General features: G+C 42.1%; 1 protein-coding gene across 2 annotated transcripts in view; it reads right to left on the minus strand.

Annotated features, from left to right (window-relative positions):
* The window catches only part of taok3a (TAO kinase 3a), a 129,284-nt gene that overhangs the window by 100,404 nt on the left and 1,172 nt on the right, over positions 1-27,708 (minus strand). The gene's annotated exons all lie outside the window — the stretch shown is intronic.

Below are 27,708 nucleotides of genomic sequence, written 5' to 3' on the forward strand. Positions count from 1 at the left end.
AAGTGATCAGATCACTGACAACGTGTGATGTGAGGTGTAAACAGCCTCTCTGAGTATGTATGAGTGACTGAGTGCAATCAGCGACCAAGAGATCAGCCAAGCTCACCATTTGGCATCTCTCCAGTCAGAGATGATGTCACCATCCAGTCCTCAGTATTCTTAGGAAATTTGGGCCTCATTTGCATAAATTTCATGCACTAGCCTTTAACAGAGCATACTCAAAATATCACATACATGAAGCATCTTAGTAAGGTGACTAAAGCTGGTCTTCCACTGCATGGCACAGGCTCAATTCAACTCGCTTTTGGTACCGGCTACTTCGTTTTCCACTGCAGATGTTGTAGCCCCTCAACATAGCTGGTAGTCACAGCCAGTGGTGGACAAAGTTCACAAATCATGTACTTGAGTTAAAGTAGAGACACCCAAGGTAAAATATTACTGCAGTAAAAGTAGAAGTTCCTCCCTTTAGACCTCCACTTGAGTAAAAGTACTAAAGTATTTACCTTCAAATGTACTTAAGTATAAAGTAAAAGTACTAAAAGAGTAATTAACTTAACACAACTTCGTTACAAGTTGAATAAAAACTGGCTTTAAACTCAGGATCACAGATGAGCTCCTTTACTATGTTGATCTGTAGGCGTCTGTTCATAAACATAAACCAGCCCAAACTCATTTACTATAAAATGAAATGGTGTTTGTAGAAATTCAGAAAAAAGCCGCGTCAGTCTCGACTGCATATGTGGACATATTTCTATATTGAGCTCTATTTACACAAAGTTAGGTTAGTTCATCATTTATGTTGAACAGACTCTCCCAAAGTTTTACGCTGCTGCGCTGACATTGAACCGCGTGCTGCACTGGGTCGGTATGACCAACAGGTCAAAACCAGCTCTAAACAAAGTGACCGCTGGGCCCTGATTGGTGCTCTGGCTTTGCGCTTCTTTCGTTTTGACATGTTACGTTTTTATACACACAGAAACCAAAAGGAACGACAGATTTCTCAAAATGTAGGAGGAAAAAGTCGGATATTAGACTCTGAAATGTAGTGGAGTGAAAGGAAAAAGTCGCCCAGGATGGAAAAACTTCAGTACAGATACAACAAAAAATACTAAAGAAACTAATTACATTTACTTCGTTATTGTCCACCACCGGTCACAGCGACACCAGAAAAATGCAGAGACATGAAGGAGACAAATATTGTTCAGAAGAGCCTGATGGCAGCGAAACAAAAGACTGCTGACAATAAAGGAGAGTTTGGGAAAAACATCAGAGTTCAGACGACGAGACGATTCTGGTTGCTCAAGAAAGGCGATGCATTCTCTACGTCCAATCAGTGGTCAGTAGCGTTTTTATGTCACCTTTTGGTCTCAGCTCACCTGGAACATCGATGGAGATGGCACTAAAAAGGTACTGGGTATCAGGTACCAACTTTTGCGTAATGGAAACCCAAAAGGCGAGCAGAGTCTATCAGAGTCGGTACCATGCAGCGCAAAAGCACCGTATATATCATATAGACTTCATATAGACTACACGTCTCTGGAACTGTTCTGGAGGGATGGACCACCATTCTTCCTAAACATACTGTGTCAGTTTGTGTTTTGATGATCTGTAGTATTTACTATGAATTATTCAGTACCTGCTATCTATGAACTATTCAGCAGCTGTTATGAATTATTCAGTAGCTACTTTAAATTATGCTGTTGTAAATTATTAAGCAACCATTGCACATTTCTCAGTAGCGGATATGAAATATTCAGCAACTACTATAAATGTTTCAGTAATCACTGTGAACTATTCAGCATCTGCTATCAATTAATCAGAAACCGCTATAAATTGTTATGTATCTGTTATGGATTATGCAGCAACTACTGTGAATTATTAAGCATCCACTATGAATTATGCAGTAACTGCTAATTATTCAGGGAGGGAGGGAGGGAGGGAGCGAGCGAGCAAGAGAGCGAGAGCGAGAGAGCGAGAGCGAGAAAGAAAGAAAGAAAAAAGAAGAGAGAGGGAGGGAGGTAGGGAGAGAGAAAGCAAGCAAGCGAGCGACAGAGAAAAAGAGAGGAAGAGAAGGAGAGCGAGAGAGAGAGAGCAAGAGCGAGAGAGCATGAGAGTGTGCGAGAGAGAGAAAGAAAGAAGAAAAAGACAGAAAAAGACAGAGTGAGCGAGCGAGAGAGGGAGGAAGGGAGGGAGGGAGCGATCGAGGGAGGAAGGGAGCGAGAGAGGGAGGGAGAGAGAGAGCGCAAGAGAAGAAGAGAGAGGGAGAGCGAGAGAGGGAAAGAGTGTAGGAGAGCAAGTGAGAGAGAGAGAGAAAGAGAGAGAGAGGAAGGGAGGGAGGGAGGAAGGGAGGGAGCGAGCGAGCGAGCAAGAGAGGGAAAGAGAGAGAGGGAGGAATGGAGGGAGGCGGAGAAAGAGAGTAGGAGGGAGGGATAGAGGGAGAGAGAGAGCGAGCGAGCGAGAGAGGGAAAGAGAGAGGGAGGAATGGAGGGAGGCGGAGAAAGAGAGTAGGAGGGAGGGATAGAGGGAGAGAGAGAGAGCGAGCGAGATGCCACATTTAGGCCACTGAGTCATTCTAAGCACTGGGTTTTGGGGATTTTTTTCCAGTCTTTTAATATAGGCTGTGCTCAAAGCGCACGTTATGAACGTCACTGTTTGTAGGAGTGAGCAGAGTGGAAGCTCGTGGGTTTAGAGTCGGGATTTTAGCTTTTATCCCTCTAAAGTCTGCCTGCAATTAATTTGGGAATTAATTTAGGCTCAACACAGCCAGAGCCTTTTTCTCTCTCTCTCTCTCTCTCTCTCTCTCTCTCTCTCGTTAAAAATGTGCCATAAAAAATTTGAGAAGAGAAAAAGAAAAAGAAAAAAGAAAAAAAAAAACAAACACTGAACCGATGCATTTGGATCATTTCAGTTTTCTTTCTTTTATTTATTTATTTTAAAGGGAGGAAAGTCCTGTCCACTATGAGGCTGACTTGTTTTAGGTTGCTTTGCTTCAGGGATAAAACCAATATGGTCAGTGACCAGAAAAAAAAGAGAGTGAACATCATATCAGATTAAAAACGTGTAGAGGACCAAGGATTCATTTCTCAAATCAATGCACTGACGACGCTGATTCTGTAACAGCAACACTTCATCAAATCAGCTTCAAATCGACCTGAAACAGTTGTACATCAATTCTTTTTCTTAAGACCCAATATGTATGGGGGTGGGGGGGGGCATCACACCCACCCAGAGACAGCGAGGCCAACTGTGCTCTCTTGGACTCCTGGTTACGGATGGCTGTGGCATCACCAGGGATTGAACCTGCGCTCTCCTGATGATGGAGCCAACGCTTAGATGGCGGCGCCACTCGGGAGGCCAGTCCAACCTTAAAGACGGTTCTTCATGGTTCTGTTTAGAGTAGGGCTCGTCAACATGCAGCTCCGGAGCTGCGGCTCTTTTGCTGCCCCGTTCAAGATCCTTCTTAACGGTAAAATAAACCTCTGATAATCATTCTAACACAGTTTTAACAATAAATGGTCTTAAACACTGGAGTTAATGTAGAACTGCTAATTCACCCTTTAACCATGAAGGTTGGCGCGAAGGCTGCTGGCACTATAGCAACGCAGACAACAGTCGTAGCTACTGAAAGACGAGAGAGAGATTTAAGACGAACATCGATAATTTGAGGACGAATGGACTTATTCGCGTTCGTAAACACTCCAGCTGGTTTCCTGATACGTTTAATCTGCAACGAGAAACTGTAAAACACTAAAAAGTCACAAAGCTGAAGTCATCTTCTCGTTCTCTAGCTTCTTGTTGAAATCTTCCGGTTCCACCTTAAATGGTGCCACAGTTACATTCTGGCACCTCAGGCACCATTTAAGGCGGAAAGGGAGAAATCAAACAAAAAAGCTAGAGAATCAGAAGCAACTTCAGCCTCTTAAGACGCTGAAAGTTGAGAGACATTTCAGAAGAAACTGTTCTACTTCTGAGGAAAGTTTCCTGCCAGAGATGCGAGAAAAGCAGCTAAAGCTTAGAGCAGAGCAAAGTGAGTGCGTTTTTGTTTAGATTACATTTGTTTTTTTTTTTTGCACGTACTGAGACATACTTACAGCCAAGATGGTGAAACACTACTTCAACAACATGAAAATGAAATGTTTCGGCTACCAAGGTGGCTAGAACAACAAGGCTAATGACCCGTCTCTACCCACAGGCTGTCAAGGCTGTAAATTTAATAATTTCTTTTTTTTTTATATATATATTTTCCTTAGTTACTTTCTGTAGAGTGATTATCTGAGACTCACCACAAGCATTTCAATGCATAAATGTCCTGACATGTTGTGCAAATGACAAATAAACTTGAAACTTGAACTTGAAACTACAAGTTTGGAAATGGCTCTTTTTTGTGTTGTTGACCACCAGTTTGGAACCATGAGCTCTATGAAACCATTTCATATGTACATGGTTCTGTATAGAACCTTTTTGAAAATGGTTCCATTTCACATCACAAGGGGTTTAAGCTTCTGTAGCTTGTCACAACAGATACATACATACATACAGCACATCCCCTATCAACCTGATGCACCATTTCAGCATGCAAAATGATATACCCTCAACGGCACGCTTTATTGCTAGTAAAAGGTTGGACCCCCTTTTGCCTTCAGAACTGCCTTAATTCTTCGTGTCAGACTTTCAACAAGGTGTTGGAAACGTTCCTCAGAGATTCTGGTTGGTTATTTGAGTTCCTGTTGCCTTTCTATCATCTGGAGCCAGTCTGCCCATTCTCCTCTGACCTCTCACATCAACAAGGCATTTTTGTCCACACAACTGACCGCTCACTGGATATTTCCTCTGTTTCGGACCGTTCTCTGTAAACCCTAGAGATGGTTGTGCGTGAAAATCCCAGTAGATCAGCAGTTTCTGAAATACTCAGACCAGCCCGTCTGGCACCAACAACCACGCCACGTTCAAAGCCGCTTAAATCCCCTTTCTTCCCCGTTCTGATGCTCGGCCTGCACTTCAGCAAGTTGTCTTGACCACCTCTACAGGCCTGAATGCGTTGTGTTGTGTGAATGAGTTGTGGCCGTGTGATTGGCTGATCAGCCATTTGGGTTAACAAGCAATTGAACAGGTGTACCTAATAAAGCGGCTGAATAAAGTGGCCAGTGAGTGTATAGTGCTGTTCACATTCATACAAATGTCTAGAATTACACAGAATCACATGTACAGTTGAGCAAAACATACATATTTTTATTCACAGCATGAACTGACACGTTAGCCGTCTAGCTTGTAGTTAGCCTAACACACTAGCATGTTAACATTAGCTTGTAGGGACATAAAACGGCCTATTTTGTTGCTGTTCTGTGAGCACAAGCTCACGAAAACATCTACAGCTACACAGAGTCATGTGAGAGTCCAGCGCGGCTTACGTTCAACACTCTTTCTGTTAGCACAAATGCTAAAAACCTTAGGATAATCTACAGAACTGGCTAACGTCCCAGATAGCGAGAGGACAGCAGGTCACTGCTGACCCAGGGAAGGCAAAGATGTCAGCCCACTGGCTTTCTGCTCTGCATTTTCCGAGCAGCCCACTGGTGTTCACGCATGTTTATCCATCATTTTCCACTCACAGCCCAATTTCCATATTTTCCCTTCATGTTACACTTCGTACATTAGTTTTGTAAATAAATTTAACAGCAATATCACAAATCGGGGAGGCTTTACAACTGTAATCTAGCCCAGTGTCAGCAACAGCATTGAACAAAATAATCTGATAAAAGGCCTAGTCATTTATTTCCCAATTGTTTGCAATATTTGTCTTAGTTTATTTTCCAAAATAAAAGTTTGAGAGTTAAAAAAAAGTTTTAAAATCTGTTTGAGGAGATTTCAAACTAGTTAGACCTTGTATGCAGGACTGTGGTCCGAGGGTGGACCTGCAGTGGCGTACAATCAGTGAGATGTTGACCATATCAAGCCAGTGAGCTGCTATGTACGTGGGGTCATCTTAGCTGACCCATTAGAAAAGGAACCAAAAAAAAAATAAAAAAAACGTCAGTCATAAATCACAGCACTGTAGTTTACATTCTGTTGCATTTACTGGTGATGTAATAGTGCTTGGCGACTTTACAAGTACAGAGAAATTGAATGTTTATTTGTAGAAAGTGGCTATAAAATTAGTAAATTTTCTATTTTATCTTCTATTTATTTTAGCGCAGTAGCCCTGGGCCGCCTAAATGTTCTTCTCTTTCAGTGCAACGTCACCAAAAATCTATATCAAAGTACATTGCAGGGGTATTTAATATGGTATAGTTTATATATATATATATATATATATATAAAACACTTTCAAATTAAAAACAGTGGATTAATATTCTAAACGTTGCTTTATTTTTAATAATCATCTATGAAGGTCTGACTGACCGCTTCAGTACCAGCTGGTCTTCAACTTGTTGCAAAGACCAGGTTCCCCTGAGACTACGGCGTAGTCTGATGTGCAGGAGGTGGTCTAGTGTCCATGCTCAGGCTAATTCCAAGAGACTGGACATCTACAGTTACCACAGTAACAGTCCAATCAAGTTACCACAATAACAGTCCAATCAAGTTACCATAGTAACAGTCCCCAGTGATGGTAAAAATAAATAAATTAATTAATTAATGCAAAAAAATATTTAATGTAATTCTTTTATCAAAAAAATAAATAAATAAAAAAAATTACTGACCGTGTAAAAATATATTCTTCATTTTGCAACTAATTTTTTTTGTGGAATCTACAGCAAGACAGCAGTATTGCCACACAAACATCGCTACACTTTCAAACTCGTTGGGTGATGTGATAAACATTAACACCACATTTATTGTATCTATTATACAGTTGGGATTGTAATAGAAACACAGATGAGCTGGTTAAACAAAAAAGGTACAGTGTACATTTTAGCACATTCTCACACCACAACATCGCTGGGAAATCCCAGGTGATTGCGAAGGTGTTGCTAGGCTGTTGCTATGGTCTCCCAAAAGGTTGCTGTGGTATTGCTAAGTCACTGCTGTGGCATCCCAGGTGGGTGTTAATGTGTTGCTTGGACACTGCCATAGTACTTTATGTGGTTGCTATAACGTTGCTTTGTTGTTGCTATGCTGTCCTAGGTGGTTGCCAAGGTGTTGCTAGGCTGTTGCTATGGTATCCCTTGTGGTTGCTAGGCTGTTGCTATAGTGTTTTAGTTGGTTGTTAAGGTGTTGTTCTTGTCCACCATGTGAAACAGGTCTTTTTTCCTTTGAAACAGCCTCAGATGAAACTGCATGTTAAGTTCTTTTATTTGATTAAGACCAAACTCGCATGCCATCACTATGTTTTCTCCAGCTTACACAGGAGACAGGAAAATTACAAGACCAAACGGTAATGCAAAGCAAATAAATAAAAATAAATAAAATAAAAGCAGTCAAGCCATTCACTCCCGTTCACTGCCATTATTTCAATGTGGTTTCTCAAATAAGAGGACTACATACTGGTATGAAGGTTATGACGAAACTCCAGCCCAGCTCTTACCAAAGAATTTCAACTGGTGCACCACCCACTATTATTCCAAAGGACAATAAATATGTCATTAATATCAGTTTGAAACATCTGCCAAATACAATTATCTGTTCCATGCCAAATCATTCTTTAAGCAATCATCTGCTGATGATCTACTGATACTACTGATCTGACATTACCGTGTATCAGTAGCTAAATTTGCATGCAGCCTAATAATCCGACTAATAGCTCAATCGGAATAGAACACGTCGGGAATAGGCTGGTCCGATTGAGGCCATTCGCAATACAATTTCTATCCAACTGAACAAGGTGGGTAATCCTGTAAATAATCTGTTAAACAGGATAACAGCCATGTAAACGCCTGTGTCCGATTACATTCCCAACTGGAAAGTTTAGGTACGCATGTGGAAGTTTACACCGGCGGTGGGACGGACGCCAGCTTATGTGTCTCAGAACACGACGTCTTCGCCTTGGCCTTCTTTAATTAGGACATGTGAAGTACGTTTCCCTGACTCTGACATCATTTTAAAGCAAACTCACTCTGACTGGACTCGGATGATGTTCGTTGTCATGGTAACGACCACACCAAGTGGTTGTCTACGCATGTGTATAATCTGTGTCAGATTACTTGTAACGAGCATGTAAACAGAGGTTTTTCCATCAGATTGTTGATTAGAGCGAGCAAATAAACACCTCAGTCTTAATCCATAATCACAAAGTGTTCAATCAGATTGGCTAAAGTCTTTGCACTTTTTTCTCCTTCTTCTAAAAAGTTAACTCAAATGAAAGTCCCAAAATAAGACAGCAAATAAAAGCATTTCTGTTACACCCCCTGTTATCACGCCTACCTAGTCAGGTCAACGTGTGCGTGTCATTTCTGCAAGCCCCTTTTACATTGTCCTGCAGTGCCGTGGGGTTCGGCCCTGACTGGACAGAGCTGTCATCTCTCGTTCCTGACTCACCGTTTTCCCCAGAGTCAGTCTGCGCGACTCTGTGTGTGTGTGTGTGTGTGTGTGTGTGTGTGTGTGTGTGTGTGTGTGTACTGGCCCTGACTGCTCAAGGGGCCACTGCAGAGAACAGATGAATACACAACCAAAAATATGCAGATGTGCTCCCCCACACAGTTCAGATTAGTCTGGAACACATTAATATCCTCAGCAGGCTTTGCAGCACCACTGTTATTATAACATATAGGACCATCACACAAAATGCACTGATATCGATAAAAAATAAACCTACTGAAATGAGCAGTGTGTAATACTATAATGACCCTATGAGCTACAGTACATGTCTACAAAATGCAGCATCCTCGACAACAAAGTTGCTGGTCACGCAAGGTGATGAATTTCATTATTTTTTTTTAGAAATGTGCTGAAATTTCGGCCTAAAATGGTTAAAAAGGCACCTTTTAGGTTTTGAAAGAAGGTAAAGGCTGAAAATATTTACCCCAAAAAACAAATATTAAATAGGTGTTACATCTAACATGACAGGCTGTTGCTATAGTGTCTCAGGTGGTTGCTAAGGTGTTGCTAGGCTGTTCCAATGGGGTTCCAGGTGGTTGCTTAGATGTTGCTTGGTCATTGCTATGTAACGGAAGGTCATTACTAAGGTGCTGCTAGGCCGTTGTTATAGTCTCCTGGAGAGTTGCTAAGGTTTTGCTATTTGTTGCCTAAATCAGAAAGTTCACGAACAAACTATGAGGTGACTTGACAAAACAGTGGCTGGGAAATCCCAGGTGGTAGCAAAGGTGTTGCTAGGCTGTTGCTTTGGTCTCCCAAAGGGGTGCTAAGTTATGCTAGGTAATTGCTGCAGCAACCCAGACAGTTGTTAAAGCATCGCTTGCCCGTTGCTATGGTATCTTATATGGTTGCTAAGGTGTTGCTTGGCCATTGCTATGGTATCCCGGATGCTTGCTAAGATGTTGCTTGGCCGTTGCTATGTTACTGCGGGTGGTTACTAAGATGCTGCTAGGCTGTTGGTATGGTAACTATGGTAACTCAGGGGGTTGCGAACATATATGAGTCTGTATGTAAAGTACATGAGGGGTTGTGAGAGAAATGATGTCCTGTGTGACATCACTTGTGATGGATCTGAATTTTCTCAACATGACGCCATTCATTTCCTAAGAGAGTAAATGCGTTTGATTGAACAAAGCATGAAAACCACACGTGCGACTGATCCCAAAAGCACAAGAACACTAGTCCTGTTAAGGGACTCTATGATCCTGCAGAGTTTAGTGGTTCTAGCTTGAAAACTGGGACCTGTGAAAATGGCACAAATAATGAGCAGAATAATAAGAAGACGAGCCGCAACCCAGCTTAAAAAAATGAATTAATTAAAATAATAATTTTAAAAAAATACAACAAGCACGCCCTAGTCTGGCTCGCATCATTGAACTAAATGCTGTACCAAGTTTCCTCCAGAGAATAAAATGAACTGTCGTTTCATTCAGGTCAACCGCATCCGTGAATCTCGTCGGATTCACAACAACGGCAGCTCGGCTCTTCCACGCGGCGCACGACTGCACAGCTGCTGCTTAAACACCGGCACTTTCTATGAGAGAGGAAGCGAGAGCACGGTCATTACTGTAAGAGGAAGCGATCGTTGAAGTGGAGGTCAAAGGTCTGTCCATGGAGGGAAGAGCTTCTGGCAGAAGGGCGACAGTTTATCTGTTTATTTACTCTATCGCTCCTCGTCGCTCTTCCTGCTGCCGCTTCCACACACCAACACGTCTAACGCGGCATTCAATCAGAGAGAGAGAGAGAGAGAGAGAGAGAGAGAGAGAGAGAGAGAGAGAGAGAGAGAGAGAGAGAGAGAGAGAGAAAGAAAGAAAGAAAGAAAGAAAGAAAGAAAGAAAGAAAGAAAGAAAGAAAGAGAGAGAGAGAGAGAGAGAGAGACACAGAGAGAGAGACAGAGAGAGAGACAGAGAGAGAGACAGAGACAGAGAGAGAGAGAGAGAGAGAGAGAGAGAGAGACACACAGAGAGACACAGAGAGAGAGAGAGAGAGAGAGAGAGAGAGAGAGAGAGAGAGAGAGAGAGAGAGAAACAGAGAGAGATACACAGAGTGAGACAAAGAACAAGAGACAAAGACAGACTGAGAAAGAAAGAGAAGGAAAGAAAGAAAAAAGGCTGCAACATCTGTCTGCAAGAATCAAAGACGTGTGCGTGTAAAAAGGGTAAAGGGGGGCGGGTTGACACAGTTTTGAGAAGACGCCGTCTGTGTCCCACTCTTACTCCGGAGCATCCTAAAAGCACAGACAGTGTTTCTGACATTCAAATCATACAACTTGATGCAGCACATGGAATCTGTTAGTGACACTCAATACTACTGATAATCAGCGAATTCTGATTCAAGAGCTTTTATTTATCTAAGCCAAGCCAACCTGGGCGGTATATGGGGGGCGCAACTAGGACTGGAAAATATATCAGTGTTTACTGTCGTTATATTACCTCACAATATATCACATGTCAAAATATGCATCTCTGAGCACCTGTACTAAAAAAAAGACTGATTTTAAACAGAGCATTAGTCCTATTGTCCTATTTTTTTTAATGCGGCACTACTTTGAAGCAGTAGTGGAAGATATAAAGAAAAATTCATTTCACAGTATCAGTAACTAGTATTCTATGTTTTACACAAACCCAAACAGAACAAAACTAATTCCATTTCTCTACGTTTTTCCAAATAAACGACCGCCCACCTGTTCGGCCGGACACTGATGGACGACTAGCTGTCGAGCCCTCCTGCTACCTGTTTCAGACCAGCTGCCCACACCCCAGCTACCACCACCTGCTTTGGACTAGCTGCCCACCCTACCTTGAACCTTTCATAGACTCCTAGCTATTACTACTATTAATACTACTGCTATTAATATTATTAGTATAATAACTCTGTAGGTAGTTTGACCAGAGGAGGTGAGCCTGGTTCCTCCCAAAGTTCAGCTCTGAGGGAGGTTCTCCTTGTCACTGGCTTGCTCACCTGGGGGTTTTACATTCATGTTAAAACTTTGTTTTTACTGCAATTCTGTGAAGCTGCTTTGTGACGACATCCGTTGTAAAAAGCTCTACAAATAAATTTGTTTGACTTGACTACGGCAAGTGCTGCGTACACACAAAATGGTGTTATCTGTTCATTTCTACAAAGCAGGTTTTTGGTAGAATTTTGCACGACACCTTAAATAAATATCACAGCAGTTCCATTCTGCCACCAGCACCAGCGACTAAATGTAACTGCTGCACCATTTAAGGTGGAGCAGGAATTTCATATACAAAATTAACCACCGCTGACTTCAATACCAGCTGGTCCGTGGCTTGTTTCACACAAAAGGCCTCAACATCGTCTGATGCTGTTCAGTTCGGCAATTTGAATTTTTGGCATATTTTCCATCTCTAGGTGCCACAATATGTACACTACATATACATACACATATTGGCATTAATATGGAGTTGGCCCCTCCTTTGTGGTCATAACAGCTTCCACTCTCCTGAAACGTTTTCTACAAGATTTTGAAGTGTGTTTATGGGGAATTTATGCCCATTCACCAAAAAGAGCATTTGTGGGGTCAAACAATCTCCATTCTAGTTCGTCCCAAAGATGTTCGATGGGGTTGAGGTCAGGCATCTGTGCAGGCCAGTCAAGTTCTTCCACACTAAGCTCACCCAGCCATAACTTTTTGGACCTTGCTTTGTGCACTGGGGCTCAGTCATGCTGGAACAGAAAAGGTTCTTCCCCAAACTGTTCCCAGTTAGAGGCATAGAATTATCCAAAATGTCTCGTTATACCGAAGCATTAAGATGTCCCTTCACTGGAACTAAGGGTTCTAGGCCAACCCCTGGAAAACAACCCCATAGCATTATCCCTCCTCCACCAAACTTTACAGTTGGCACAATGCATTTGCCAAAATGAGCCTCTTCCATCAGACTGCCAGATCATTCCACAGAATACTTTTCCACTGCATGTATGTATGTGTGTGTGTGTGTGTGTATACATATTATACACACACACACACACACACACACACACACACATACACTGCATGCAGTGATGGTAAATTCAGAGGCTGGAGCATTAACAGACACATATGAAGCCTTATATAGACGACATACACGCGTGCAGATGATGTCAGGAGTATCCCAGCTGGGTGAAACAGAGGGCTTTTAGTCTGTGGGAGGTGGAAACTAAAAATAGAACACTACTCATTACCTCACATCCCCTCTCCACAACAGAGCCGCCCATCACACACAGAGACAGAGAGACAGAGAGAGAGGGAGAGGGAGAGGGAGGGAGAGAGAGAGAGAGAGAGAGAGAGAGAGAGAGAGAGAGAGAGAGAGAGAGAGAGAGAGAGAGAGAGACAGACAGACAGAGAGAGACAGACAGAGAGAGAGAGAGACAGACAGAGAGAGAGAGAGACAGACAGAGAGAGAGAGAGAGACAGACAGACAGAGACAGAGAGAGAGACAGAGAGAGAGACAGAGAGAGACAGAGACAGAGACAGAGACAGAGAGAGAGAGAGAGAGAGAGAGAGAGAGAGAGAGAGAGAGAGAGAGAGAGAGAGAGAGAGAGAATGACAGGAAGGAAGGAGAGAGGAAACTTCTGTCCCAAATCCTGCCGGAACCATTACCCGCATTCTCCCTCGACTCCCTCACTCCACTTTCCTCTAAAGCGATAGATCAGTGAAAAGCCTACCATTTCTCCCCCTTTCCTCTCAAATGGAGTTAATCAGTGAAGACATGCAGTTTGCTTTTTTTGTTTTGCACCGACGCTACGACGGTAAATAATAAGTAACGGAAGCTTATTAGCACTGTGTGATCTGCATCCTTAAATGGTCACACAGTTGACTCACACCATCTCAACATCCGACGTTCGTTTGAGATGTGAAAGCAAATATTTATTTATTCATTGTTCATTTAAAATGTTCTGTAAATTAAACCACAAGCCTCTTATTTCGCCAAAAAGTCCAGCACATTCAATTTTCCTGGCTTGAAAAAAGGGGCAGTCGTGGGCTGGAGGTTAAATAACCAGCCCTGTGACCAGAAAGTCGCCAGTTCGATCCCCTGAAGTGCCCTTGAGCAAGACACCTAACCACCAATTGCTCCCCGGGTGCCGTGGATAGGGCTGCCCACTGCTCCGGGCAAGTGTGCATGTATGTGGGTGTTTCACTGCACGGATGGGTTAAATGCAGAGCTCTAATTCCACAGTGTGCAGACACAGTTGGCTGACGGTTCTGAATTCAATTCAATTCATGCCAAAATGCCAGTTCACAAGCTCTGAGTTATCAGGTTAAATTTCTCCTCTTAAAACTCATCACGACAACTGTGAGCAGCCTGGAATAGGATTAAAACTGCAGCTCCTGCGAATTCAAAATTACACTCTTTCAAAAAATGTGATTTCAATACAAAAACAATTAATCTTTCAGCCCCAATCGGTATCGGAAAAGAAAATTACAACTTATAACGCAGGAGCGTCGGTACTGGAGATCCCATACTCTGCATATTTTTAGACTCTGCACCTGACTGAGCTCATGATAATTAGGTGAGGAGATGAAGCAGGTGTGTTACAGCAGAGAGAGCACAAACAAAACGCGCAGTGGAGATGCACGATGAGATCACAATCATACTGGTATCAACAGAAAACTGCTTAAAAATGAAAAAACAACAGCATCTGATAGATGATAAGATTGGGCTGATATTTCATGTTGTACACCAGAAGAGCAGAATGTTTAGGTGATGGTGGGATAATGTGCTAAACTGCCTGTATTTTATTCATTTTTCTGCATTTAAACGTCTGGTAATTTATTAATTTTGCACATAAATTGCCTGTACTCTGTTCATTTTACTGCATTAAAATTTTCTCAGATTTTATTCATTTTACTGCATTTGTAACCCTTCAGAAATAAATCTATACATACATACATACATACATGCATACATACATACATACATACATACATACATGTTCCAATTTTTTCCATGTTCCAATATTTTATAAATGTTGATGTATTGATATCATAAGTCCATGAAAACTATGGGATATCAGCACATCCCTTACACGACTGTCACTGTGGACCACCAAGATCTAGAGGTGAAGAGACAGAATTAGGGCCGTAAAAATGAACCAGGCTAAAGGTGGTGAGCCAACTGCAGCGATTCTGGAATGTTGCCATTGACGATGACACATTATTATAAATGTTCAATAAAGAATGCGCCCAGTTTTTTTTTATCAAATTAAAAGCCTTAGGCAGTTTTCACATGTTAAAAAAAGACTTTGGGTACGGGCTTTATTTTCTATATCCCGCTACTCTATAAACACTTTTGTTCCTCCAGTCACATTTGACCAAACCATAACAAAAATAATCACAATCACATCAAATCGTGGCCACATTCGAGATTCACGATGCTCCTAGTCTGCCTCCTCCTTGACACCTGAAATGCTCCAAAATGACTCCAGGGACGAACGGCAGCCAGCAGAAACTGCTCCGATTATCTGTGGTACTCTACTCACGAGACAGGTCTGCTTAGCGTGAGAGAGCGAGTGAGCAACAGAGAGAGAGCGAGAGCCAGAGAGACATACAGACAGACAGAGCGAGAAAGATAAAGAAGAGCGAGAGCGCGAGAGAGCACGAGAGAGCGCGAGAGCGCGGAGACATACAGAAAGACAGACATAGAAAGATAAAGATGAGAGAGAACAAGAGCGAGAGAGAACGTGAGCGCGCAAGAGAGAGAGCGAGAGCCCGAGAGAGAGAGAGAGAGAGAGAGAGAGAGAGAGAGAGAGAGAGAGAGAGAGAGAGAGAGAGAGAGAGAGCGAGAGCCCGAGAGAGAGAGAGAGAGAGCGAGAGAGAGCGAGAGAGCGAGAGAGCGAGAGAGAGAGAGAGAGAGAGAGAGAGAGAGAGAGAGAGAGAGAGAGAGAGAGAGAGAGAACCTTGGCCTTCAGCTCTGATAATCCACACAAGCGTGTCACAGGAAGGTACGTCTATCAAACCTTTGCTAGAACTCCAGCAGACACGCAGAGAACAAGCAGATGCAGGCAAAGATGTCTTGTTTTGGGAGGGGGAGGGGGGTTATGGGGGGCGGCAGGTGATGAGAAATCAAGAAATCAAGAAAAAAAGAAAAAAAAAAAAGTCATGAAATACAATGAAAACTCTTCTATTTCAGCTGAGAAACTGAAGCACTTCGTATTACAGCCTGACTGATATGAAAACTGTGAGACCCGATTTAAAAAAAATCAGAAAAACAATATATTTTTTACATTTCTACTTCAATAGTCGTAGTTAAACAGTGCTTTACTGACGTATGACTGCCAGTCCTGAACGGTCACATTCCGTATTTCTACTTGTGCTTAGTGGGACATGAGAAGCTCTGAGACGATACACTGCTGTGACTGAGAGTTAGTGTAAGGGGTCGAGGTCGTATGGCATCGTTAGGTATAGGCAGACTGTCATCTCAGTCTGTAGAGAGCATATCAACAAATTCACACAGCTGAGCATCTCCCAACTGCCCCACACCATCATTAAAACAAGTACACATGAGAGGAGAGGAGTAAAACAAGGAAACAGGACAGAAGAGGAGAGAAGAGAAGAGTTCCTCGTGTTTTCTGGAGCTGTGCTCTTATATCAGCTTCCTCTAAGACACATCACAGTTGAACATTAAGTCTGACTATGGAGGTTTCATTTTTAATGCGCTTTGCTGCTCTGCCACACAGCGTACTCCTCTCCACTCAGCACTCGCTAACCGACAGCACGATTACTCTCACCCTGATGCCTCACATGTAGGAGAGGACAGACCACAGAGCACAGAGAGAGAGAGGAAGCTAGAGAGCGAGAGAGAGAGCGAGAGTGCATGAGAGAGGATAAAATGAGAGAGAGAGCACAAGAGAACAGAAAAATTAGAAAGTAGAATATTGAGAAAGAGATGAAAAATGAGAGATTCGAGAAAAAAGAGAAACAAAGGGAGAGAGAAGAAAAAACAAAACCAAAAGAAAGAACGAGAGCGAGAGACAGAGCGCACAAGCAAGCGAACATGAGAGAGAGAGGATAAAAGGAGAGAGAGAGCACAAGAGAGAAATAAAAAGACAAAAGAAAAGAGAAAGAGAAAATTAGAAAGCAGAATATTGAGAGAGAAATGAGAAACAAGAGAGATTCAAGAAAAAAGAGAAACAAAGGGAGAGAGAAGAGAAAACAGAATACCAAAAGAAAGAAGAAATGAGACAGAGCGAGAGACAGAGTGAGAAATAAAGAAGAGAGAGAGTGACAGAGTGAGAAATAAAGGAGAGAGAGAGAGAGAGAGAGAGAGAGAGAGAGAGAGAGAGAGAGAGAGAGAGAGAGAGAGAGAGAGAAATAAAGAAGAGAGAGAGAGAGAAATAAAGAAGAGAGAGAGAGAGAGAGAGAGAGAGAGAGAGAGAGAGAGAGAGAGAGAGAGAGAGAGAGAGAGAGAGAGAGAGAGAGAGAAATAAAGAAGAGAGAGAGAGAGAGAGAGAAATAAAGGAGAGAGAGAGAGAGAGAGAGAGAGAAATAAAGGAGAGAGAGAGAGAGAGAGAGAGAGAGAGAGAGAGAGAGAGAGAGAGAGAGAGAGAGAGAAATAAAGGAGAGAGAGAGAGAGAGAGAGAGAGAGAGAGAGAGAGAGAGAGAGAGAGAGAGAGAGAGAGAGAGAGAGAAATAAAGAAGAGAGAGAGAGAGAGAGAGAGAGAGAGAGAGAGAGAGAGAGAGAGAGAGAGAGAGAGAAATAAAGAAGAGAGAGAGAGAGAGAGAAATAAAGGAGAGAGAGAGAGAGAGAGAGAGAGAGAAATAAAGGAGAGAGAGAGAGAGAGAGAGAGAGAGAGAGAGAGAGAGAGAGAGAGAGAGAGAGAGAGAGAGAAAAAAAGAAGAGAGAGAGAGAGAGAGAGAAATAAAGGAGAGAGAGAGAGAAATAAAGAAGAGAGAGAGAGAGAAATAAAGAAGAGAGAGAGAGAGAGAGAGAGAGAGAGAGAGAGAGAGAGAGAGAGAGAAATAAAGAAGAGAGAGAGAGAGAGAGAGAAATAAAGAAGAGAGAGAGAGAGAGAGAGAGAGAGAGAGAGAGAGAGAGAGAGAGAGAGAGAGAGAGAAATAAAGAAGAAATAAAGAAGAGAGAGAGAGAGAGAGAGAGAGAGAGAGAGAGAGAGAGAGAGAGAGAGAGAGAGAAATAAAGAAGAAATAAAGAAGAGAGAGAGAGAGAGAGAGAGAGAGAGAGAGAAATAAAGAAGAAATAAAGAAGAGAGAGAGAGAAATAAAGAAGAGAGAGAGAGAGAGAGAGAAATAAAGAAGAGAGAGAGAGAAATAAAGAAGAGTGTGATAGAGAGATAGAGAGAGAGAGAGAGAGAGAGAGAGAAATAAAGAAGAAATAAAGAAGAGAGAGAGAGAGAGAGAAATAAAGGAGAGAGAGAGAGAAATAAAGAAGAGAGAGAGAGAGAAATAAAGAAGAAATAAAGAAGAGAGAGAGAGAGAGAGAGAGAGAGAGAGAGAGAGAGAGAGAGAGAGAGAGAGAGAGAGAGAGAGAGAGAGAGAGAAATAAAGAAGAAATAAAGAAGAGAGAGAGAGAGAGAGAGAGAGAGAGAGAGAGAGAGAGAGAGAGAGAGAGAGAGAGAGAGAGAGAGAGAGAGAGAGAGAAATAAAGAAGAAATAAAGAAGAGAGAGAGAGAAATAAAGAAGAGAGAGAGAGAGAGAGAGAGAGAGAGAGAGAGAGAGAGAGAGAGAGAGAGAGAGAGAGAGAGAGAGAGAGAGAGAGAGAGAGAGAGAGAGAGAGAGAGATCTGTGTCCTGAAAGTACTGATAACATCCACTACATCAGAGGTCACTAATAGGTGGACTGCAGTCAGAGTCCGGACCCAGTCGCTGTCCTATGCAGACCTATGATATGATAAACTACAGAGAATTATTTCATTATGACCGAATGGTCCTACTTTAATCAGCATAGCTTTTCTGTACGGCTTTAGCGGCCTGGGAAACTCATAGACCAATCACGTGCATTGTAAATATCACACGTGACACTACTCAGCCAATCAGATCTGTGCATTACGATGAGCACCGAGACTCAAGTGAGTGATGCACACACAGGGGTGGGATGAGGCGAGAAACAGCAGTCAGAGAAGAAAGTGAGTCAGCGGGAAACTGTTTCACATACTGTGCTCTAAAAAGAGAAACTGACTAGAAATGTTGCTGAAATTTGACTGAATTGTACTTTATTTAGTTTGATATTCAGTTGTTGACTATATGATGTTAATATACTTACTAGGCTACTTCAGTAAACAGTGTATGGCACCGAATCATAATGCAAGTTATGATGTTCTGGACCTTTTCTTGAGGAAATTTTCTTTAACTGGACCTGGTTGAATTTTAATTAAAGACCCAAGTAATACGTGCTCAGAAAAACACATAACAGCAATAAAAAAAAACATTGCCTAGCCCTCATATGAATACGCAACCTGACAAGACACGACACACTTAAAATGAAATGCAGTGCGAGAATCAATTGGCCACGTGTGCACACACACACACACACACACACACACACACACACACGGGCAGAGCTGTCCTTGAAGCTTAATCAGTAACTCTAATTATAACGAGCTGGGTGCTTCCAGGCCGCCGTCAGCCTCCCTGCGGCTCTAACAGGAGAGCTGGAGCGGACAGTGACCCAAACCCAACTCACATGGCAGTTGTAAGGATGTAACGACTTCAATGCAGTATCAAAATAAATAAATAAATAAATAAAAATCGATAAAAATGTGTCCAAAACAGTGCACTGAAACGTAAACCTGTAATCAGCAGCATGCCCCTCGGTCACTTCTGATGGTCTATCATTAACCATCTTTCATGGAAACCAGAGTCAATCAATTCACAGATCAGTTCATTTAGATGTGGATTAAACTCAGCTGAACGTTTTCTTCTGCCAGACCACGTCGTAAAACAGCTTTCCACATGAGGACAAACAACGGGAGAAACAAATATGCAAGATATTTCTTCACGGACATGAAAAAGCTCCCCAAGATGAGAAATCATTAGAGTGAAATGTTCTGCATCGTTTAACCTTCAGCTCTTTCACCGACGCCTTGAAACAGCAATGCGCAAATGCTTTGCTCTTGCTGGCAAATAGTGGGCTTTTATTCTAAAGGGGTACAAGTGCAAAAAGGAGAGACGGGGTCATCCACTTTTGGTTATTTTAACCATGCTTTGACTCAAGGTGGCGGCCTTGACCACAGGAGCCTGAAATACCAGCACGATTTGTCAAAAAACGAAATAACGTCCATCAAAAACTTTACTCGTGTCCTTCGCCGTCGTTACGGTTCTTTTTGGCAGGCTTGTTAAGTGCAATAAAGTCGTGGCTATTACATCTTTAATGGCTGCTTGCCATTGCTACATTAGAAGCAAATAAGACAGAGTGGCACCAGAGCCGGTTTATGAGGAGCCTAGCCACTTCTTATTTCCCCTATTATATCAAAAACAGGACTGCTGAACAGCAGAGGGCACCCGCGATGGAGTCCTCAATGACCTGAATGGGAGTGAATGGCTAAAAATAAACAGTTTAAATAGTTTCAAAATCACTCGCCCAGAATTTTCTTTTAACTTTCGAAAGAAGAAGGATGTTTTTAACTAAAAAAAAAGCAAAGAAAACTCACCTATAGATTTTTTTCTACAGCAAATGGGCAGAAAAGGGTGGGCATTACTGCTACTGAGTGCTGATTGGTTGGTGAGCAGAACAGCTCATTGGCTGTTTGCGCTCACAGATGTCATGGACATACATATTTCTACTGCAGACTAGGGGTGAGCAATAAAACGATATTTCACATTATCATGATAAACTATGCTGCGATCTTTTATGCTATCCTTGTTATTTTCTCATCCTCCTCTTCATGACTTAACATTAACCAGCTGCTTGTTTCATTAAAAACAGCACAATTAGGCTTGTTTTATTGGATGTGGTGCAGTGCAGTCAAGCGTAGAGCGAAACTTGTAGAACTTCTTGTCAGAAGAAAACCTCACATCTCCAACATGGTAACTTCACAGGAGAAGGAAAAAAACCCAACTTACTTTTAATGTAAGTCAATGGAACCAGACGTCTTTCCAAGCCATTTTGGGCCGTTCCTTTTGGTCCGTTCATCACACGATGTAAAGGACAACAGGTATTTTCAAATGATGTCAAAAACTGAAAATCGAGAAAAATGGAGATACGAGGTTTTCCCTCCAGCAGCAGCAATATATTGCTGTACTTTAAGCCATGGCATTACTGCTTTGGTCTGTTCCAACTAATCAAACCTCAGAACAACTAAATACTGTGGTGTGTATTGTGATGCCTTATCATTCACCTCTACTGTCAGTACATCGTGGTTTAGGTTTCTCTCTGTCTGTTGTGAGAAAAATCTCTTCAGATTTCTTCCGTGTGAACTTCCTGCTGAAAGTCTCCTTGAAAAAGAGAAACTTTATTTCACACTGAGATTAAGCAAAGCCGCACACAGAGCCATCAGTGAGCGGTGATTAAGCCTTTTGGCAGCGTATAAACCGCCTGTTTGAGAGCGCGCGTGTCGAGCTGAGACTCGTCTTAGTCTTTCCAACCCGGCCTCGTCAAAAGCAGCTGATCGACCCACGCTTCGCAACGTGCAACAACACACACGCACGGCCATATCAGCAGCTACGAGACACATTAAAGCCTCATCAAACATACACTGCTGAAAATAGAGCACAGCAGCACTTTACACACGCGAGCAAACTCAATACAACTGTAAACACGTCTCGTACACCACCGCGATCAGTCTAGCTGGTAATAATGCACGCGGCACACGCCAGCTTGAAAACTCCATTAAAATTTCACAACAGCTTAACTGCAGCAGCGGTCGAGCAGATGGCCTAGATGATAAGAGCACAGTGGCCAAAGTGTCAGCACATGAGCTCGAGTGGCTTGAAAATGACAACCGTAACATATTTCTAACAAAACAATAACTACTCCGCCCGCCCCTCCCCCCCCTCCCACATCAATCTGCCTGTTTCAAAAACAAGTTTTGAGAAGCCCTTGTGCACTCGGTCTTGCCATTTCCCCTCAGGGGAACCCCAAACGTATCTCCGGGACTGTTCTATTACTTTATCAGTTGGGCTAAACCAGTTTAGGAACTGTGGGCCAACGCTGATACCCAGGCCTCTCACACTTATGTGATGATTACTTGCCACATAAATAACATCCATAAAAACGTATTTTCTTTTTTGGTTATTTGTTGTGAAAAACTATTAAAGCACAAATCGTTAATTAACCTAGCTGCAGCTCCCAACTAACAACACCACGTTTGTTATATGTATGTGTGTGTGTGTGTGTGTGTGTGTGTGTGTGTGTGTGTGTGTGTGTGTGTACACACATTTTTTTCCATTATTGAACATAATTTTAAAATGTTGTCCTTTACATTGTGTGTAAATTTCATGAAGAATGGACCAAAACAAATGTCCCAAAATGACTTTGGGAAAACTTCTGGTTCCATTGACTTACATTAAAAGTAGAGTTTGTTTTTCCTTCTCCTGTATATTATATTATATTATATTATATTATACACACACACACACACACACGCGTATACATTTATTTATTTATGTATTAATTCATTATGTGTGTTGTTGGATCAAAACCTCTTATCTCCAAAACAGTAATTTTACAGGAGAAGGAAAAAACAAACTCTACTTTTAATGTAAGTCAATGGAACCACTGGATAACACAGTAACACTGGGTCCATTCATCATGAAATTTACACACAATGTATAGGACCACAGGCATTTTCAAATTATGTCAAAAACTGAAAAATAACAAAAATGCAGATACAAGGCTTTATTCCCATATCTATCTATACACACACACACACACACACACACACACACACACACACACACACACACACACACACACACACACTCTCATTTGATGTGTTACAAAGATGTTAGCAGGCCAAGTCTGCTCTCTAGGCTAAACCTACTGAAACACGCACAGACTCTGTTTTATGGTTCTCCTAGGGTTCTTTAGAAAAGAAAACGGTTCTATATAGAACCAAAAAGAATTCTCCTACTGTTACGATGTCAAGTTGTTACAACCTAAGAATTCTTTTTGGTGCTATATGAAACCCTTTTCCAAAAAAAAAAAAAAAACAAACACCTCTACAGAGAACCATATACAACACATTCTCCATCAATCTGAATGAGTGTCATTCTCTTTACTAAAGAACCCTTTAAGAACCATCTGTTTTAAGTGTGTATGCAGGTTTATTAGGACATGTTCTTAGTACGGCATATGCTGTACGCACTGCTGAGAGTTAGTCGTCTTTTGTCAGTTACTCGCATTTAAAATCTATGCATCTTGCGGCATCAAGACAACAGACCTCAGCTGTACAGAAAAGCTTACAGCCAGACAAACCAAACATTTGCATGACCAGCTGATCAGCTCACCGATGATGACCTAGCCGAGCACAAGTGCACTCCAACTGAAAAATCCATTCTGTCTATTAAGCACTTTTACTGCCAACGGCCACTAGGTGTAATTACAGGTGTGATGCACTTCTGAGCAGCGAGTGGAAGTTGGTGATGGGATTTCAGAAGCGGTACTGAAACAGGAGTAAAGCCTTCTTGTGTGAAGGAAGCAGCCGAACTGCAGAGAGGAAACAATGAGCGTGTGTTTGTGAGACAGACGGCAGTTTGAGAGCAGGACCGAAACGGTCAGACGGGTTTTCCTGCATATAGATGCGGATTTTTTTTTAGGTGATGCTGCTGCTGCCGCCACTTTACACAACCCTGCAAAAAGCACTTCAAACCCAGAGGAAATGCAAAGCAGTAAAGCAGGAAGCGCTCGGTCTCATGCATTTAGCTAAATAAGCACGTGCCCACCTCGTGAGCTTAAAACACCTCTCCTGACAAAACCACAGGAAACTCCTCTGCAGCTACTGAAGTAATACAAAAAAGGCCATCGCTAAAATAATAAGGACCATAACAAATAAGCACTAAACCCTCAATCCTACTTTTAAAGGGCCAAGAAAGCAGTTTGAAGTCATCTGTAAACAGTTAAAGTTTCAAGGCACCTGATTAACTTCCCTGTTCATACTGTGCATATATGCTGCAAACACTTCCTGTTTCCAATTCATTGTTTTTGTGATGTCACAAGAACCAAATCTTACATATATCCACCTTTTCAGCCTAGTACGGTTCAGCTCTGTCCACTTGCACTTCACTTAAGTTATAAGGAGTGTTTCAGCTCCGAGGGCTTTTTGCATGAGGCAGGCAAGACAATCAGAAAAGACCATCATTTACATACAGTATGTATGTATGTATGTATGTATGTATGTATATATATATATATATATATATATATATATACATACATACATTTACACATACACACACACACACACACACACACATATATTTATATTTATACATACACAACATACTGCATATAATCCTGTTGTTGGAAGAAAACTCATGGTAACTTTAGAGAAGAAGGGAAAAAACTACTTTAATTTTAACGTAAGGCATTGTTTAAGACAAAGACTTTTTTTCTGAGTCATTTACAATCATTTGTTTACATCCACTCATCATGAAATTTACATGTGATGTAAAGGGCAACGGGTGTGTTCAAATTCAGCCAAAAACTAAAAAAAATTCAAAAATGGAGATACGCACTGAAGACCGACAATATCAGTCAATATATCGTACCAGCTCAGTCACTGTCTCTGGTGTTGGCATGGCGACAACAAAGACAACTAAATGGAAGGGTCACTGGAATCATTATGAAACTTCACATGCAGTTTTAAAGGGTCCATAACATCAAATCAAATTTCTCATTTTTAAAAATGAAACAGTTATAGTACACAAAGACACTATTAGTCCCAAAAAGCACCATTCACTCCCCAGCCCACACAGTCCATGCATGCAAGTTAAACTCCAAAATCAGCCCGTTTCCAACTTTTTATGATGTCACCAAAACGTTAACATTTATGTTCACGTCTTCAGCCTGCAGCCTTTCTAGCTCTACTCACTCACACCGAAGTTAGTAGGAGTGTTTCAGTCCAGATGGCTTTTGAATAAGCAAAGCAGTTTAAAGCAGAGGCCACTATAGAGAGAGTTGTCGAGTGTGTTGCTTAGACAGCCGGCTGCCCCCTCCCCCTTTTTAAAACTGACCTTCTTTAGTCTGTCATCACACATCTACATCCAGTGGACATCATCCTCCTCTTACACCAGGCTGAGCCACTGTGCTCGAATTTAAACACGCAGACAGACGGAAGCTGTGGCTTCCTCATGGCTGGGCCACAGCAGCTCAGTTACCTGGTGCTTTCGTTGGGGTCTTTTCTCCTCCTGAGAGCTTGGGTCCAGCAGCAAAGCGAAATAACAGAAGCTTTAACGCATTCTGGAGCACATGTGACCGTAGAAATGTCAATAAGCTTACTGTTTCCATGCCCTAATTCTAATTTTACTGATAACAGGCATGTTAACACGTCAATCGAGTCACCATTAACCAACAAATACGTAAACAATAGACAAATGCTTTTAAGTTCATTTCAGCCAAACAGCTCATATTTGGGTTTTCGATCAACTTGAGGACTGTCTAGGAACTGCATGCATGAGAGAACTTGTTCTGGTAGCCTTACTTAGTGATGAACAGCTCATGAGCTCTTTGTAGGTGACTCAAGTCCTCAAGTCCTCAACTCCTCAACTCCTCAACTCCTCAACTCCTCAACTCCTCGTGATTTAACCAACAGCACCAGAGCTGCTAATACAGAGATACAGCAGAGAATAACCTGTCCTATATGACATTTATACCACTTGACACTAGGATATTCAGCCACATTGGCCACAAATTACTCTTTTTGTTTGTTGCAACATAAACATAATAATAGTCACAGGCCTACAGCTAATCTAGCCTCGTAGCGGCACTGCAAAACTGAAGAAGCAAACTTCAGACACCAAACAGGTCTGAACTGCTAGGGGCAAGAAATGCATACATTTGATTTTTGCCCAAACCGTTCCTTTAAACTAACAGCTCAGCTTTGCTGCTGGGAAACCGATGAAACCCGTTTTGCTGTTTTTCCAGGTCTAATACACCTGACTCCACTCATCAGATGACAGCCAAGCCTTTTACGAGCCAAACTAGACGTGGACGAGAGGGTGGAAACATTTAATCACTATAACCAAAAGACATTTTCACTATACATGGCATGTATCAACTGTCTAGCATGCAGAAATCCCGCATTTAAAAAGTGCTATGATTTTTATTCAACACTGTACACCCAGTGGTGCACTATGTCCAGCTAAACCAGACTAGTTACAATCTCTATATAACGTTACATGCATGTTTTCCGCTGTTCTTTGAGGACACAAACATCTGAACATCCACGATATGTTCAGAATGGCATATAATAAATATATAATGGCATAAAATGCCATCTCTTTGCTCAGGTCTATGCTGAACCTGTTGTGTCAGGTGGGAAGACACAAAAGTGCGTATTGCATGGAGCTGTTAGCACGTAGGACTGATATAATAGAGCTCTCCAACAATCACCACGGACACTCCCTACAGCCAAAAGTATCAAGACATCCAGTGAATTTCGGTTACTTTACGGCGCACCTATAGCTGACACAGGTGGTCAATCGCACACAGCATGCATGACCGCCATAGAAAAGCACAGACCAGCAGAATGAATCCGTGTCTGCTGGAGGAATATAAAGACCCCCCGGCACTGCATTATCTGGAGCGATGGAGCTCCATCCAGGACCTTTGGGATGAGCTGGAGTGATCCAGATCTGACCATCCAACATCAGTACCTGAGCTCACTAATGCTCAATCAAATCCTTACAGCAATGTTCCACCATCGATTGTAAAGCCTTCCCAGAAGGGCGGAGGCTGGTTACTGCAGCAAAGGAGGCGAACTCACTCTTAATACCCTTCGTTTCAGAAGAAACGCTGGATGAGCAGGTGTCTACAAACTTTTGGACGTATTGTCTATCGCTCACACCCTCTATATATAAGTGTGTGTGCACCTGTAACCGGGGTTTCTTACGGCGGTGGTGATAGAAAGCAGGGGTCACAATGTCTAAAGGGCCGAAAGCATTTTATTTATGGTGCTTTCTCGGTTTTACACAAAGTTGATGAGTAAAATCTGGAGGAAAAAAATTCTTTTGGGCCCATTTCTTTACCCCCCTTATCTTCTCAGTCTCAATGATTTTTGAGAAGGTTTTAGGCCAAAACCTCTTCAAAACCATCACAGGACACTGTTCCAAGCATCAGGGAACATTTTCATAACCCCTTTGTGTTATAACTTTCCGTGAGGGACCTTTTAGAGGCATTAAACTCTCCAGACGTCTGGTTCCCATCGGCACTACTGCGAAAAATTCTGCAAGTTTCTCCACAGTGGAGCACTTGACATCCAACTGAATGACTGTGTTTACATCTTAATGCCTTAATCATCCATATGCTTCCCTTTTTGCCCAAAATCCCCCTTCAAATGCTGTGTTTGGCCTTTTCTAATGCGAGCTCTCTCCATACAAACCGTCGCATCTGCAAACGCCCTTTCACCATAAATAAAGCGAGAGGAAGTGAAAGCTCAGAGCCAAACCCGCTTAAGGGAAACTCAACCAGTTTTTCCAAATTTCCACATAATTAGAAGATTAAGATGCAAGCAAAGTCATTCTGGGTGGTTTGGTGCGAGAAGCTTGGTTTTAGAGAAACTTATCAAGTCAGAATAGCTCACAGTGGCGGTGATGGGAACCAAACGTCCAGAGCTTTAATGCCTCTAACAGCTCCCCTCACAGAGATGGCTGTTTTGTGATGAAGTTTTGGCCTAAAACATATTTTTAATCCATTTATTTGATTCTAATCCCTGTGGAGAGATAAATGAAGAGTGCTGCAAGGCAAAACAGTCCCCAAAGAAAACTTATTCTTTTCAGATTTGTGACTATTTTACCATCACCAGTATTAAATATGAAGAAACTTGGTGGTTTGGGACAGTAAATGAAATGTCTGTGTTGTGGTCAAGGTGACCCCAGGATCTCATCCCCACCACCGCCACTGCCAAGAGTCTCTACAATCAGCCGTTTCGAAGCCAAACACTGACTTTCGCAGAAACTTTGGAAAAAAGGGTGGAATTCCCCTTTAAAACGGCTGCATCCGTCCAGCCAAGTTACCTAACCCGCCAAACACGAGCAGGTGCTTTTCAAACAAGCTGAATTAACACA

This window comes from Pygocentrus nattereri, chromosome 20 (genome assembly GCF_015220715.1).
Source record: "Pygocentrus nattereri isolate fPygNat1 chromosome 20, fPygNat1.pri, whole genome shotgun sequence".
NCBI classification, from domain to species: domain Eukaryota; kingdom Metazoa; phylum Chordata; class Actinopteri; order Characiformes; family Serrasalmidae; genus Pygocentrus; species Pygocentrus nattereri.